Here is a 14638-nt window from a genome sequence, read left to right on the forward strand (position 1 = left end):
CTGCTGTATGAGAAGCAGGGAAATAACTGTATTTCTACATTATTATAGGAGAGATTGGCTTGCAGTTACAGGAAATCCACCTACTCTTGTAGTGGGCATGAAGTGTTTTTTAAAGCCATCTGAATTTAAATTCACTATTTTGATTTAAATTCACTAAGTATTCTTTGCTCTGCAGGCACTTATGACATCGTACTTTCCACACCTCCTGCTTTCCAGTATACTGCAGACTATATACTATATACTTCATTTTGTTGTTCATGCTATATATAATCTGGAATTTAATAATACTTAGCATTTATGTAGCACTTTCAGAGTGTGCAGAGCACTGCAGTTGTATTAGCTTGATGAAGTCCTTAAAATAATCCTATAAGTTGTGTGAATAAGAGACATATATAACTATCTCTCAAAATGTGTTTTCCATTTGTAAAAATCAATTCAGATATTGATTTCAGGTGGAGGGAGGAGAAATGGCAACATTTACAATCAGTTGTTGTAGTTTAGGTAATATTCGGACAAGCTGTCTGGAGACTGTTATTGCCAAATAAGCAAATTAAATTTGGGGGGGGGGAGAAATCACAAAATTGCAATTAGTAGTTACCAGATAAATAGTACAATCTTATTCTTCTGAAATGTGAATGTGAGTGGCGTAGGCTATGGTGTATACCCACAGAAGCTGGAACAACCACACTATATCACTGCAATGCCAAACCCAATACCATAGTCCCAGTTCTGCTGATGCACACTGGTGCAATGCTATGCTGAGAGCCAGGATGGTAATAGTTCTGGTGTTGGACATAAATCTGGAAAATCCAGGTTCAAATCCCCACTTGGCCAAGATGCTTCTTGGGTGACCTTGGGCTGTCACTGTCTCTCAGCCTAACCTCTCACAGGATTGTTGTGAGAACAGAAAGAGGGAAGGAACCTTGGAGGAAGAACAGTGTAATAATGCAGAAAATAAGTAAATAAAATGTGCCTTCCACAATAGCACAACTACTACCAGCACATTCTTCAATTAGGGTGGAGATGTGGGCAGGTATGGCTGAAACATTGATGTATGCCATATCCTAAACTCCCTTCAGATGATGACATGCCCCAAGTCAGTTACCCCAAAGTCAGCAAAATGCTACACCATTGTCAAAGCTGGTGAAGGAACTATGAAGAAAGGACACTTTGAACACAAATTGAGCACTTTGCACAAAAAACCTGCTGCACTCACACAACAGACATGGCAAGATACTTTGCTAACACTTGTCTTCTCAGAATTTTTATTGCAGGTACCCTGCCCCAATATCCAAGTAGAACCTCCACTCCACCACCGCTCATTGATAAACAAACAGAGAGGAGGGAATTCCATGCCACAATCTATTCATGCTGCATTCCCATCTCAGGTGTCTCATGCATATCAGGCCCTATGCACCATGCAAGCCTAAGGACTGGTCCATGCAGCAGGGTGTCCAAGAGGAATTCTATCAAGGGCTACAAAGTTTCTTTGGGGCCCCTTCCCAAAGTGGGAGGGAGTGAAAAAGAGTGAGGGGGCAACTGAGGTCAGCACCACTTCTGCACCAGCTGTAGCTCAGCAGCTGTCCCATCCACTCCTTCATTGTAAGCAGATCCACAAGTCAAAGAGCTCCTGGAGCAGGCCAGCTTCCTCCCAGATGTGACGCTGTTAAGGAATATGTGAATTCCTGGGCCTGATGTGTGTGGCTTTTAGCAGTAGTTGCTGCCATGTGCATCCCATGTGGGCAGTAAGTCTGGGTGAGATTGAAAAATGTAAGATCCCAGGAAATTTCTGGGCCCCCTCCTTTGGCTCCTGGGCCCCCCTTCTGACCCTGGGCCTGGGTACAAATTACCCCCTTTACCCCCCTCTCCGAGGCCCTGCCACGCAGTACTTCCTTTGATTTGGTCCATGTGCTATAGTCTTCCCACCAGTCAGATGTGCCTGTTTGTGGTGAGGTGTGATGCTAACTGTTCCATGAGGTGCTCTGGGCTGGTTTTCTGCCATGTCTGAAGAGTTAGAGAGCAGCTTTGTGTACTGACCAGTTTGGGTTCTAGACCAGTCTCTGCCTTTTCCTTTGACCCTGCCATGGGTGTTTCTGGCCAGTCATGCAAAAAATGAGTGTGCTGTTGATTATGGCAAGTCCCTTGGCTCTGCTCAAACCTGTCTTGCCTGGCTCCTGGCCTGTATCTCTGCTTAGTGGGCTACCAGCACCCTGCTTTATGTGAATGCTGTTGAGGCTTCCCTTGTGACTAGTCTCAGTCCCTCCTTGGGAAAAGAGTTTCTTCCAACAGATGAATAACCCCACAGGTGTTTGAAGTGTTGCCATGGAGAGACTTGTGTGTTTACTTCACAAGGGTTGGCTTCTCCTAAGGGAGCTACCTTCCTTTGGTTGATCTGGTGTAGTCAAAAAGATATTTCTTGGATGTGTGTGTTTATGTGAGATGCTGATGGAAACTTGAACCCTCAGATGGTGGGATTCCTAGTAGTTCCCTACTTTGCATCTTTGCCGCCTGCACCAGTATATGCAAGTGGGGGTGCTGTGGTGTATGTGCATGTATGTTTTCATTGGGGGGCATCTCCCCATGAGTGGTAGCCATGGCTATTGCTGTGTTACTCATTTCTAGAGGCTGCTAAGAAGAGGGCAGCCATGTACAGTTGTGCATTGCACAAGTGTGCCACATCTCAGGGGCACCATTCAGACAACTGAATGGAGGAAAGGAGAAGGACGCTGGTGGAACCTCATATCCATTGGCAAGCACTGTGACGCTGATTGCTGCTGGCTGCTGATTGGTAGGGAGAATTATGTCCCCCTGTGCAAGGTGAATGGCAGTGGCAGTGGGGAAGGGGTGGCATGAAAAGGTGCCTTTTTCTAATTGAATTTTTCTATGAAGGTAACTCTGTCCTTGAATGGCTGCATGAACTGGACACTGACATTTGATCTAGTCTAACTGATATATAAGTCCATGTATTATATGCCATATGCTAAATAAATAAATAAATAAATTTCTGGCACAAAAGCACCATATAGGTTAGTAGTGACCCTGGCTGGGGAGTGGAGTATTGTCCAAGCAGTGGAACTCATTGGGCCTGCGCCTGCCCCATTTGATGCATCCTGTCAGTGTTTCTCTGGCTGTCTGCAGTGGGGCTGCGTAGTTTGCAGTGATTGCCTCCTTGTACGTCAGACCAATGTCAAACCATCATCAAGCTGACAGCACCACCCTAGGATTGGTGGGCTGTGTCAGGGCTTCTATGGTCCTGGCAGGGTAGCAGGCTTCACCATCACTTTTGTGACATGTGGATATGGGGGTATTTGCAGTGCTGTGTGCCAGTTGGCTCCTTGCACGTTGGGGTGACGTGAGGCTGTAGCTGGATAGCAGCTGCTACCTGGTAAGCAATTGGTGGGTTGCATCAGGGTTTCTGTGGATACTGGCAGGCATTACTTAGAGGGCTGCACCAGCATGGAATCACCTTGGCCCTTGTTTCCCCCTCCTCCATTGCACTGAACGAATTTAGAATAGGACTGATGTTATGTGGACATAGCAGCAACAACTATGCAAATTTGGCATAGAATTGCACATAGAATCTCAGTGTCTTGAAAAGATAACTTCCTCTGGGTGACTATGAAAATCTAGGTATTATAAATACAGATGCTGAAACCAGATATATCCAATAAATAAAAATAGTTTTTTAAAAAAGTGTTTCACTGTCTAATGTTAAAATTAATGTTTTAATGCTTTGCTTAATGTTTTCATTTCTACCTGTTGTGATACTTTGTACATTTATTATGGAGCTTTGTAAAGGCCCAATCCTATCCAACTTTCCAGCTTGAGTGTAGCTACAATGCAGCCCCATAGTAAGGGAATACATGTTCCCATACCTTGAGAAGCCCCCAGTGACTGCCCCTCAACCACAGGATGCAGCACACACCCCACTGACATACCAGCACTGGAAAACTGAATAGGATTGGGCCCTAAGTTGCCTTGGGCATTTGCTTGGACATGAGAAAGGTGGGATATAAATACAATAAAATTAAGAACATAGGAACATAAGAAGAACCCTGCTGGATCAGGCCAATGACCCATCTAGTTCAGCTTCCTGTACCTCACAGTGGCCCACCAGATGCCTCAGGGAGCACACAAGACAACAACAGACTTGCATCCTGGTGCCATCCCTCCCATGATCTGGCATTCTGAGGTAGCCCACTTCGAGAATCAGGAGGTTGGATATACCCATCACGACTTGTAACCTGTGTTGGACAGGAATTTGTCCAATCCCCTTTTTAAAAGGCAGCTAGGCCAGATGCCATCACTGCAAGGATTTGCGGTGGCAAGGAGTTCCACAGACTAATGACACACTGGGTAAAGAAATATTTTTTTTTTTTGGCTGTCCTAACTCTCCCACAGCCCAGTCCTACTCACACTTTCCTGGGAGTAAGCCCCATTGACTCTAATGGGACTTACTTCTGAGTAGACATGCATAGGGTGGGGCTGCCGATTATTTCAAACGTGCCAGTAGGGAACTGGTGCTCTAAGAATTCGGCATCCCTTTAGCAGGCAAAGCTTCTCCCATGAGGATCATCGTGGTTTTAGCAGCTCAGCAAACTAGCCAGCCAGGGCTGGCGGCGGATCACGTGACCCCGAAAGGGAACCCCCGCTGTCAACGTTATACAGACAGCTCCGATTTCAACCTGAAGCCCTCGCTGTTTGTAGCGGGGGGAAGGGCGGCAGTGTGGCGTCACGGCTTATCGTCGTCCAACCTATCACAGCACACGTACTGAAAGATGAGTCGAATGCAGCCAATCCCCACCCAGCTTCTTTAGTCGTCCTGAAGTCCCATGTGTTGTGGTCCTGGGGAGTTTCGCGGGTTGCTGCCAGTAGCAAGGATGGCGGATGTGGAGGTGTTGGGGGAGATGGAGTGAAGGGGAGGCTGGGGGCGTCCTCGAGTTGGTGGGGAAAGGCCTGAGGATCTCTGTTGTGCTTCCCTTGAGAGGAAGGCTGCAAGAGCATTCTGGTGAGTAGTCCACAGGGGAAGGGCTCTGTCATCACTGCCCTGTGATTTTGCAGGGAGTTTTGGGGACAAGGTGGAGAAACTTGTACCCAGTTCTATACATTCCTCTGGTCTCCCCCTTCCCTTTATGAGGTTGCATTAATGAGGTAGGAGGATCAAGAGGGAGCTGCTGATCGGAAGGGGGGGGGCTGGAAGGACAAGTTCAGGTTTATCTGCCTTGCAGCTCTTCCCTGCATGTTTCTCCTTTCCAAATAGGTGAACCTGGCAGCTGGCTCTCTGGGGCTGGGAACTTCTTCTTGCAATCTTATCCACACTTGCCTGAGAGTGAGCCCCACTGAAAACAATGGGACTTACTCCTGAGTAGACAAGCATAGGATTGGGCTCAGAGGCAACAATCCTACCCATGCTTTCCTGGGAGTAAGACCCACTGACTATAATGGGACTTACTTCTGAGTAGACAAGCATAGGCTTGGGCTCTGAGGCGACAATTCTACTCACACTTTCCTAGGAGTAAGCCCCATGAACTACAATGGGACTTACTGCTGAGTAGACCTGCATAAGATTGGGCTCTGAGTGAGTAGTGATCACACTTTTTTTGCAGTAGGAAGTTTCTTGGATTATGCAGTCTCTTGCTCCTGCAGGCGCCTGCAAATCTTGCAAGGCATGCATCTCCCTCTTTCTCTCTGGTTACTAGTCAATGCTGCTGTCGTGGTGATGCTTGTTCCATGCTGTTTCATTCTGTCTGGGTTGGAGGCTGAGCCCTGTGACGCTGTCAATGCAGTCAGACAGTGCTGGAGTTTCAGCTGCCCAGGAGCCCAGGCCTATGCATGTCTTGTATGTATTGTATTGGCAACCTTCAGTCTCAAAAGACTATGGTATCGCGCTCTGAAAGGTGGTTCTGGCACAGCGTCTAGTGTGGCTGAAAAGGCCAATCCGGGAGTGACAATCCCTTCCACACCAGGAGCAAGTGCAGTCTGTCCCTGGTCTGTCTCCCTGGCTGTGGGCCTTCCTTCTTTGCCTCTTTGCCTCAGACTGTTGGCAAAGTGTCTCTTCAAACTGGGAAAGGCCATGCTGCACAGCCTGCCTCCAAGCGGGTCGCTCAAAGGCCAGGGTTTCCCACTTGTTGAGGTCCATCCCTAAGGCCTTCAGATCCCTCTTGCAGATGTCCTTGTATTGCAGCTGTGGTCTACCTGTAGGGCGCTTTCCTTGCACGAGTTCTCCATAGAGTAGAAGTAAATCCAACTGTAGTCAATGGAACTTACTCCCAAGTAAATGAGGATAGGATTGTAACCTTAATGTGTTGGTGGTCCTTCCTATCCTCGCACACCTTTCTTTCAGGTGAGTGTCTCACATGTCTTCAGGAATCACTTCAGTTTTCTAGTCCTGATAGTGTGTTGCATCAGGAGCAAGATGGGGAGCTGATGTCAGGGGCCATCAGATAGTCCCGTGATTTTCAGCCTTTTCCATCTCAGGACACACTGACAGGGAACTAAAATTGTCAAGGCACACCATCAGTGTTCTGACAATTGACAGGGCACACCATGGGCGTGAGGACTCATACACACATCCAATGACCCTACTAATAAATGACCCCCCCCCCAAATCCCGCTGCACACTTGTGAACCATTCACAGCACACCAGTGTGCCATGGTACACTGGTTGAAAGCTGCTGAGATAGTCACTCACTTTCAGCAGTACTACCAAAAGTGTTGTGCAGTCACTCTGGAATACTGGCCCTTTTTGACATTCATATGAGAGCCATGCTTTTACAGTAAGATACGCTATAGTGCAAGTGTGTCCTTGGGTACTTTGTGCTTGTGTGCTGTCAACTGTCTTAAAAAGGGTTTATTTTAAATTAAGGAACATGCTTGTGCTTAAGCAATTCAATAGTTTAAAATATTATAGTATATTTTTACAGTAGAACACATTCAATCAAGTTTTTTTTTATTAAATAATGCAAAAAACTGGTTCAGAGTCACTTCTGACATATTAGAATGAATCAGTTGTTCTCAACAAGGCCAACAATACGAAACTTCCCTCCCCCCGTGGGGTTCAAATTTGCAAGCCATATTATAAACCTGTGATTAATGAATTGGTTAATAGGAGTGATTAGTGGTGCATCAATTTATAATTTAGAGTGGTGCATTGTGATTGGTTGCAACCACAATATTATGTACAGAGAGCAAAACTCGTACTCAATACCAAGCTAATGCTATTCAATTAATTTTGGTATTCTTATTTGCTCACTTCCTTGGAGAGCCACTGAATATCATGCATTCATTTCCAGGTCCGAGTTCAGTGGTGAAAATTGTGTGCTAGTCTTAGTGAGAATATTCTTTAGTATAATGAGATCCAAAATACTTATCCCAGTCACCTGTTCTTATAGAATGTATATAATGTGATTGTTTTTTCAGATCAAGTTTCCTCTTTGACTGCAATCTTATGCTTACTTGCCTAGGAAGAAGTTTCATTAATTTCTGCTCGACTTCTAAATAGGCTTGCATAGGTTTGTGCTGTTGGGCTGCAATCCTTTGTACATTTACCTGGGACTAAGCTCCATTTAACACAGTCCTCAATGAGCATGCATTGGAATTTGCTGTTGATTCTGGTTCTCTTTTAATCTTCCAAGGAAATGCTTTCTCCTCCTGGGGTATCTGTTGATGCAGCCCTAATTACTTACTAGTCATACTTTTGTGTCTGCTTTCTCACTGGGAGTTTCTTTATTTAATCATGACATTAAATACTGTATGAAATGTGCTTTCAAATGCAGCATTTTGAGTTAAGGTTCATGTTTACTGTGAGGTGGCATTCTGCCAAAGTCTGTGTATTATTTGCCCTTATTTTATATTGGTCCTGATGGAATAGGGATTCCCCTTGAAGCCTTATTCCAAAATCTTCCTTCAGTCACCTGCTGTCCTCCTATTGTACATGCAGAAAAATGCTATCCTTATGCTGATGCCCCACACCCTTGGCATTGTTGCATTCTGCGGTAGTAGTATTGTTTGGGTTTTGAAAACGCACACGTGTGCATCCTTAGGTGATCATGAGTAGGCAAATCTACAATAGTTTATTCCTGGTAGCTTCTAAACCCTTTGAACTGATGCTCTTGCCAACTATAATTGAGCAGAGTTTTGTCCATTTGCCAGATTATTTGCTTTTGACCAATCAGCATACTTAGATGTGGATGAAATGTTTAAAGTGCAAGTACATCTGGGGGCCAAACTACATGTTACAGGGACTGTGTAATTTGACATAGGGTTTTTTGTTTCTAAGTGGTAGGGGTGTAGGAAAGCTCTAGATTAGTAGTTCCCAAACATTTTCACACCAGGACTCACTTTTTTAAATGGCACTCTATCGGAACCCACATGAGGACCCAATCCTATCAAATTTTCCAGTGCTGATGTAGCTGTGCCAATGAGGCATGCACTGCATCTTGTGGTGGGGCAGCAGTCACAGAGGTCTCCTTAAGGTATGGGAGCATTTGTTGCCTTATCTTGGGGCTTCATAGTGGCTGCACCAGTGCTGGAAAATTGGATAGGATTGGGCCCTGAGTTTACCAGACTTTTTTTTTTTTTTAAAAAGGCGATCTAGAAAGAAATGATATTATGTATTTATTTACATTTATCTCCCTATATTTATACATACTTGCAAACTTCAGGAGCTGCCTGCTTTGCAGGGTAATTGGCAGCGACAAATTTTTGAATAATAGGGCTTGAGGCAATTAGTTATCCGATCTTTCCATTACCCTTACGTGACCCACCAAAAATCAGGTCATGACCCACCGGTTTTGGAACCATTGCTCTAAGACAGAATTTTGCCCTGTTGCAATTTGGACCCTGATTGTCCTCCACTTTTGCTATTTGGAAGAGAAAAAAAATCCCTCCATTGGCATGATATCATGACTCCCTGAGCTGAACCATCTAAGAAGATGTAGGCAGCTGCTGGAGTGGCATGATTTCTTGCCTGGTTTTTTCACAAGCTTGCGTTTGGTCTCTGGCTTGGTTGAGAAAGGAAGTGAAGTACCATCCCATTCCAGTCAGGGCCTCTGTGCCCAACCACTTGTTACATTCCTGTCTTTTTTTTAATTAAAAAGATAGAAAAAACATATTGACACAGAAAGTAAAAAGTGATAAAGTAAGATAATTTCCAAAGAATTATCATATGAGTGTTATGGTAATTATACGAGTCTAGTCAATATCATAATGCAAAAAAAGTAGTTCACATCCAGGAAAGGAAAGAAAGAAAAAGATTTATAGAAACAAACTAATTCCTCATTGTCAATTTACAAATAATGAAGAGAGGCTTGTATAAATAACCCCCCACCCATTGCACACAATCTTGCAAGTAATGCTAAAGAGTTGCGAAAGGAAGAAATTTTCCCATATTGATGAAAATTACAGACAGATCCTCAAGTATTGTTCAGTCCTGTACATATAGTAAAGACAGATAAACCACAGTATCTCCAGTGTGAGTCCCAGAATTCAGAAATAATGAAGAATTACCCAGACAGAAAAATACTCCAATATGCAGAAAGTTGTACAAATAGAATCCTCCATGATCACTCAGGGTTGCGAGTCCTGAAATACATGATAAATTATAATATTGGCTTATGATAAATTATAATATTGGCTCAGGTTGAGCCAATATTAAAATATCCAATCCAGTGTTTTAGTGGATCTTCTACCTAATGGGGTAACAGCTTCTTTAAAAGACTTGTTTTTGTCTTCTTGAAGATCAATGTTTGGATGATCTTAAGATCTGACATTAGCCATCCTGAAGCATTTGCTGCGAGTATATACAGTAATTTAAATAAATGTTTGCTTCAGCTTTTCTAAGAACTGGTATTGCTACTGTAGTTTCCAGTTGAGCCACTGGGTTTTTGCTACAGTAACGGGTCTTGCGTGTTAGGAAACAATTGTTCTCTTTAAAAATCTTAGCAGGTCAGAACCAGTGCTTTTGAAGTATATTGTCACCTTTCATTGGGAGAGCAGGGATCCATATAAATTATAAACCTTTCTGATATGGACTGAATGGTGGCATGCCAAATCTTAGCTTGCTGTTGTGATGAACCATTCAGACAATGTGTTTGCTTTTTGAACAGTATAATCTGAATTTTAGAAAAAGATGATAGCTTTATGCAGAAAGGTCATGTGAGCAGGTCTGAATCCATCCTGGGTGGGCTGAGTCTAAAAATCCTGGTCTCTCTCCCACCCTCCCCTGTCCCACCTTTGTCCTTTGTCTTGTTAATTCCAGTGACTCTATTTTCTGGTTTGCAGGTTCTTTTGTGTATAGTAGTGCAAATTTGCATATTAATGCGGTGCTAACTTGTGTATTCTTGGAGGCTACTCTGTTATTTAGACAGATATTTGGGGCCCAGAACCACACACCCAAATCGACTTCCTACTTTCAAGCTGCCACTATCTAGCAATAAGGACTTTACTATTGTGGAGCTCAGTCCTACCTTTCCTTACAGATGTGTACTTTCACATGTTGTATTACCTACATCTTGGATACAAAGTTCAGAAGAGAGATGTTGCAGTAAAGTATGGTGTATCTTTATTGGTTACAATTTGAAATCCTTTATTCCTTTTTTGTACGAGGAATAAAATGCTGGGGAAATCCTTGATTAGCGTTTAATGTGGCAGGCTAAGCCTAGATAAAATTGCCTTGGAGGCTGAATCTAGCCTCCAGGTCATCAGTGTCTCTGATTTAGGGCAATTGTGCTGTTTTGGCCTGTGAATCTACAGCAGTGGTTTCCAATCTGTGGGTTGAGACCTGATTTCTGGTGGGTTGACAAAGGATCATGGAAAGATCAGATAACTAATTGTCTCAAGGCCTGAGGCCATTCAAAAATCAGATAGTGTAGCTACTAATTACCCTGCAAAGAGCTCAGCTCCTGCTGTTTGCAATCACATGCTAATATAGGGAGATGAGGTTTGTGAGTCTTTTTTTCTAGTTATTATTACTTATAAATAAATGAATAAAATCTATTTCTTTCTAGATCTCCTTTTTTAAAAGTCTGGTAAACCTAGATGGGTCCTGATAGTGTGCTTTTAAAAAGTGGGTCCCGTGCTAAAAAGTTTGAGAACCACTGAGCTATACAATGGTGCTTCTTTTCTATAGTGTTTTTTTTTACTGTAAATATTGAGGAGAATGATGTGTGAGCATATCTGTCCTGTACATTTTGCCTTAGCCCAGTTATCCCATTTTAACCCCAAGACGTAGCTGGCTAAAACCAAATGCATTTGTAAAAAAAGACAACCACGACTGAACAAAGCAATGTTTCCAGAGTGTGGGCCAGCTCTATGAGATTCATCACATGGTGTCCTCCGACTACTTAACTGGGTGCTGTTAGGTAGCATAATGTTGTATAGAATGGACCTTTGGCTAGGAACTGGGTAGCTGCAAAGTGAGGGTGAGAGGGACTGCTTGTTCTTTACCTGAGGTGTTAGAGGTAAAGTGTCAGGTGCTGTGGTTCAAATGTTAATGGTCAGATAGCATGCTTTGCTTCCAAGATCGTATTTCAGTGGACAGAATGTCACAGTGTAGTGCAGGCTATGTTCCTGTCCTGCACAGCTGTCTTGCCTCCTCCTGACCTTCTTTTTCAGTACTGGATCAAGAAGAGCAGAACTGAGCCACCGTTGCTAACAGCTAAGGCTCCTGTTGTTTATGCCCTACTTTTTAAAATGTGTTTTGAAAAGGTAAGTGGCCAACGAAATTAAAACGCAGTGCAATCATACAAGAAATTATAAAATATACCAGCTCCGGGAGTTACAGATGTCCAAGATACAGTGGCTATGTTGGTGCTTTCATGTAGCCACAGTGTGTCCTTCAGGGGTGCTTTTGTATGGGTACGATAGTACAGAGCCATCAAGAACCAGATGTTGTGACTTTATGGTTTGACTTATCCCTGGATCCCTGGAAACTAACCTGTAGGTGGGGATTAGAGTATGAAACAGTGAAATACTGTAGCACTGCATTGTGAGAGCCAGCAAAGGATAAAATCTGCCATAAACAGCCTGGCAGAATAAAAGTGTGAGTCCGATTTTGTTTAAAAACAGGCAGTGAAGGAGCTTGGCAGATTTCCCCAGGAGGGAGTTTCACAGCTGTGGCTCTGCCCCGTCTCTCATTCGATGTCTCTCTAGTTGATTACGATTTGATGGTGAACCAGAGAGCAAAGTCTGTGTTAGAGATTTAAAAACTTTAATAGGCTTGCATGAGCAAAGGCAGTTCTTAGGATTACATGGTCTCACACTATTGTAAGACTGTAAAGGTTAAAACCACTGTCTAAAATGAGCCCAGACAGAATTGATGTAATATGTACTTTCTAGTTCATATCAGCTACTTTCTGAACCATCTAATATGTGTTAATGGTTCTCAAACTTTTAAGCGCCAGGACCCACTTTTTAGAAGGACCATCTGTCAGGACCCACTGGAAGTGTTGTCATTAAGCTGGAAGTGATATCAATTTAGGATTCAAACTTAAGCCATAATCAGCCAAAGGTGCTCATACTGTTATTCTGCATAACTCAGAATTCAAACATTGCAGCTTGGAACACAGACTTGAATACTTCTGCAGAACACAGGCTTGGATACTTCTGCAACTACACAGCCCTCCTGCCCTTTCCCGCATCCCATCTTTCTCCCTATTCAGGGCAATGCACCATGCCTCTCTCTCACTGGGAGCCTGCCCTGCCCAGCAGCTCAGTTCCCTGTATTTTCAATGGTGTCTGAGCTAGGTGCTATGTGACCCGCCTGAAATTGGCTTGTGACCCATCTAGTGGGTTCCAACACATAGTTTGAGGAATGCTGTGCTAACTTATAAAGGCAGTCCTTTTGAACAGAATTTGTAAAGGCAGCTCCTCAGAGAGAGCAGTAATCCAAACTGGATGTGATCAGTGCTACTTTGTCAGCATGGTCAGGTCCACTTTCTCCAGTATGGCTGCCATTGGTGAATCAGCTGAAGCTAGTACAAGGCTTTCCTGGCTACTGATGTCACTTGAATTTCCATGGATAACTCTGGTTCCAGGGGCATACCCAATGTGTGGACATGACTTTCTATCACAACCCCATCTGGTGGCTTAATGTAGATATTAAAAAGCACAGGGGACAAGATGGAATCTGGAGACAAACCATAGGCCAAAGATTGCGGGGTGGAACAGCAATTCTTCAGTCCAGCGGTTTTCAAACTCTCAGGGAAAGTTTGAACTGAAGTAAGTCTTGGTGGGGAAGGCAGCAGATGTGTCCTGCAGATGCTCGTGCAGGGCTCCCCAGGTCGTCAAAACTGAAAGTGGAGCAGTCGTGCTTCACTTCCGGTTTTGTGGAGGTGGAGCACGATCGCTCCACTTTCACTTTTAGAAGCTTGGGGGGCCCTGCAGACGCTCACACAGGGCTCCCTGCACCCTAGGGCAGCTGCTGCAGGGACTGGTGAGTGCATCCCAGTCCCTATAGCTCCGTTAGCAAGGCTCCACCCTGCCTCCTTGCTGTCCCCACCCCTTAAGGGGGCAGAGGCCAGGCCCTTCAGGCTGGGACGTCGCAACGCCCCAGTTTGAAAACCACTGCCTCAGCCCCACCTTTTGGGTTCAACTTTCCAGGAAGTGCTGGAGTCATCGTAACACTATGCCTCCAGACCCCATTCTGACAAGGTGCTACAAAAGGCACCTGATCCTGTATTAGGATTAATGCTTTCTGGATCTCCAACATATGCCTTTGTTTTTTGGTTTTTTGACTGCAAGGATTTGCTGTCTTTTATTGTTTGTTATTTTGATGGTGGTATTGTCAAAGCTGTGCATTTCCCATTTCAGTTGCTTCAAAGTAGAACCCTAGGTTCTTTCTAATTTTCCTTTTAAAAACACAGTTCTTCCTTTCTTTCCATTATGTTATCCTTGCACAGTATAAGACTATTAAACTAAAGCAGAAGCGCTGCTATTCGTGCCATAGCTCTTCCTGTCCGTTGTGCTCAATAACATTCTCTGATCTTCTTCATTATGTTCCCTAACTAGGCTGGCAGGGTAGATGCAACCGTTGGGATCTTTTCTGCCCTGCTCTCTCATCTGCAAGGGTCAGAGATTGGAAATCGAGGACAAAGTTCAAGCTGAAGGCAAGGATGTGCCAGATCAAAAGGCAGAGAGCTAAACAGGGATTGCTAGGAACAGCCTCCTTGTGAGCATGCCATTCCTAGAACAGATGTACTGAATAGCACTGTGTATATAAAGTCTACATAATGAACAGCAAAACTCAGCATCATCAATTAATGTGCCTGTTTTGTTTTGAACCTGTTTTGTTCTGTTGGAGAGGGCAAAGGGTGTTGCGGGACTGATGTCTTGCTCACTGGCCACTAGAAATTCTGCCCAACACTCCCTTTTTCTCTTGTTTTTCCAAAGCAAATTGAAAGATGAGCATGAATAACAGTAGATTTTGCTTTTGCGTCTGTCAGAACTTGTTTTTACCCACCCACTGCTGTGAGATGATAGTGCTGCTATTATGGTTCTTAGCTGACAATGTTATGCATATTATACTGTTTACTGTTTTCATTATGATAGCGTTATATTGTTTGTTAATTTTTAAGTTGCATTGGATAATTAACAAAAAAAGCACTTAATCTGCTTACAAAACACTTGTCATTGGTTGGGT

At 43.8% G+C, this 14638-nt stretch overlaps 1 protein-coding gene across 1 annotated transcript in view; it reads left to right on the forward strand.

Annotated features, from left to right (window-relative positions):
- The first annotated feature begins 4924 nt into the window (after window positions 1-4924).
- Window positions 4925-14638, forward strand: part of TMEM94 (transmembrane protein 94) — an 85690-nt gene continuing 75976 nt past the window's right edge. The window contains exon 1 of the mRNA XM_066617314.1: window positions 4925-5008. The gene's annotated coding sequence lies outside the window, so the exon portion shown is untranslated. The remainder of the gene's footprint in view (window positions 5009-14638) is intronic.

Source organism: Tiliqua scincoides, chromosome 2, assembly GCF_035046505.1.
Source record: "Tiliqua scincoides isolate rTilSci1 chromosome 2, rTilSci1.hap2, whole genome shotgun sequence".
NCBI classification, from domain to species: Eukaryota; Metazoa; Chordata; class Lepidosauria; order Squamata; family Scincidae; genus Tiliqua; species Tiliqua scincoides.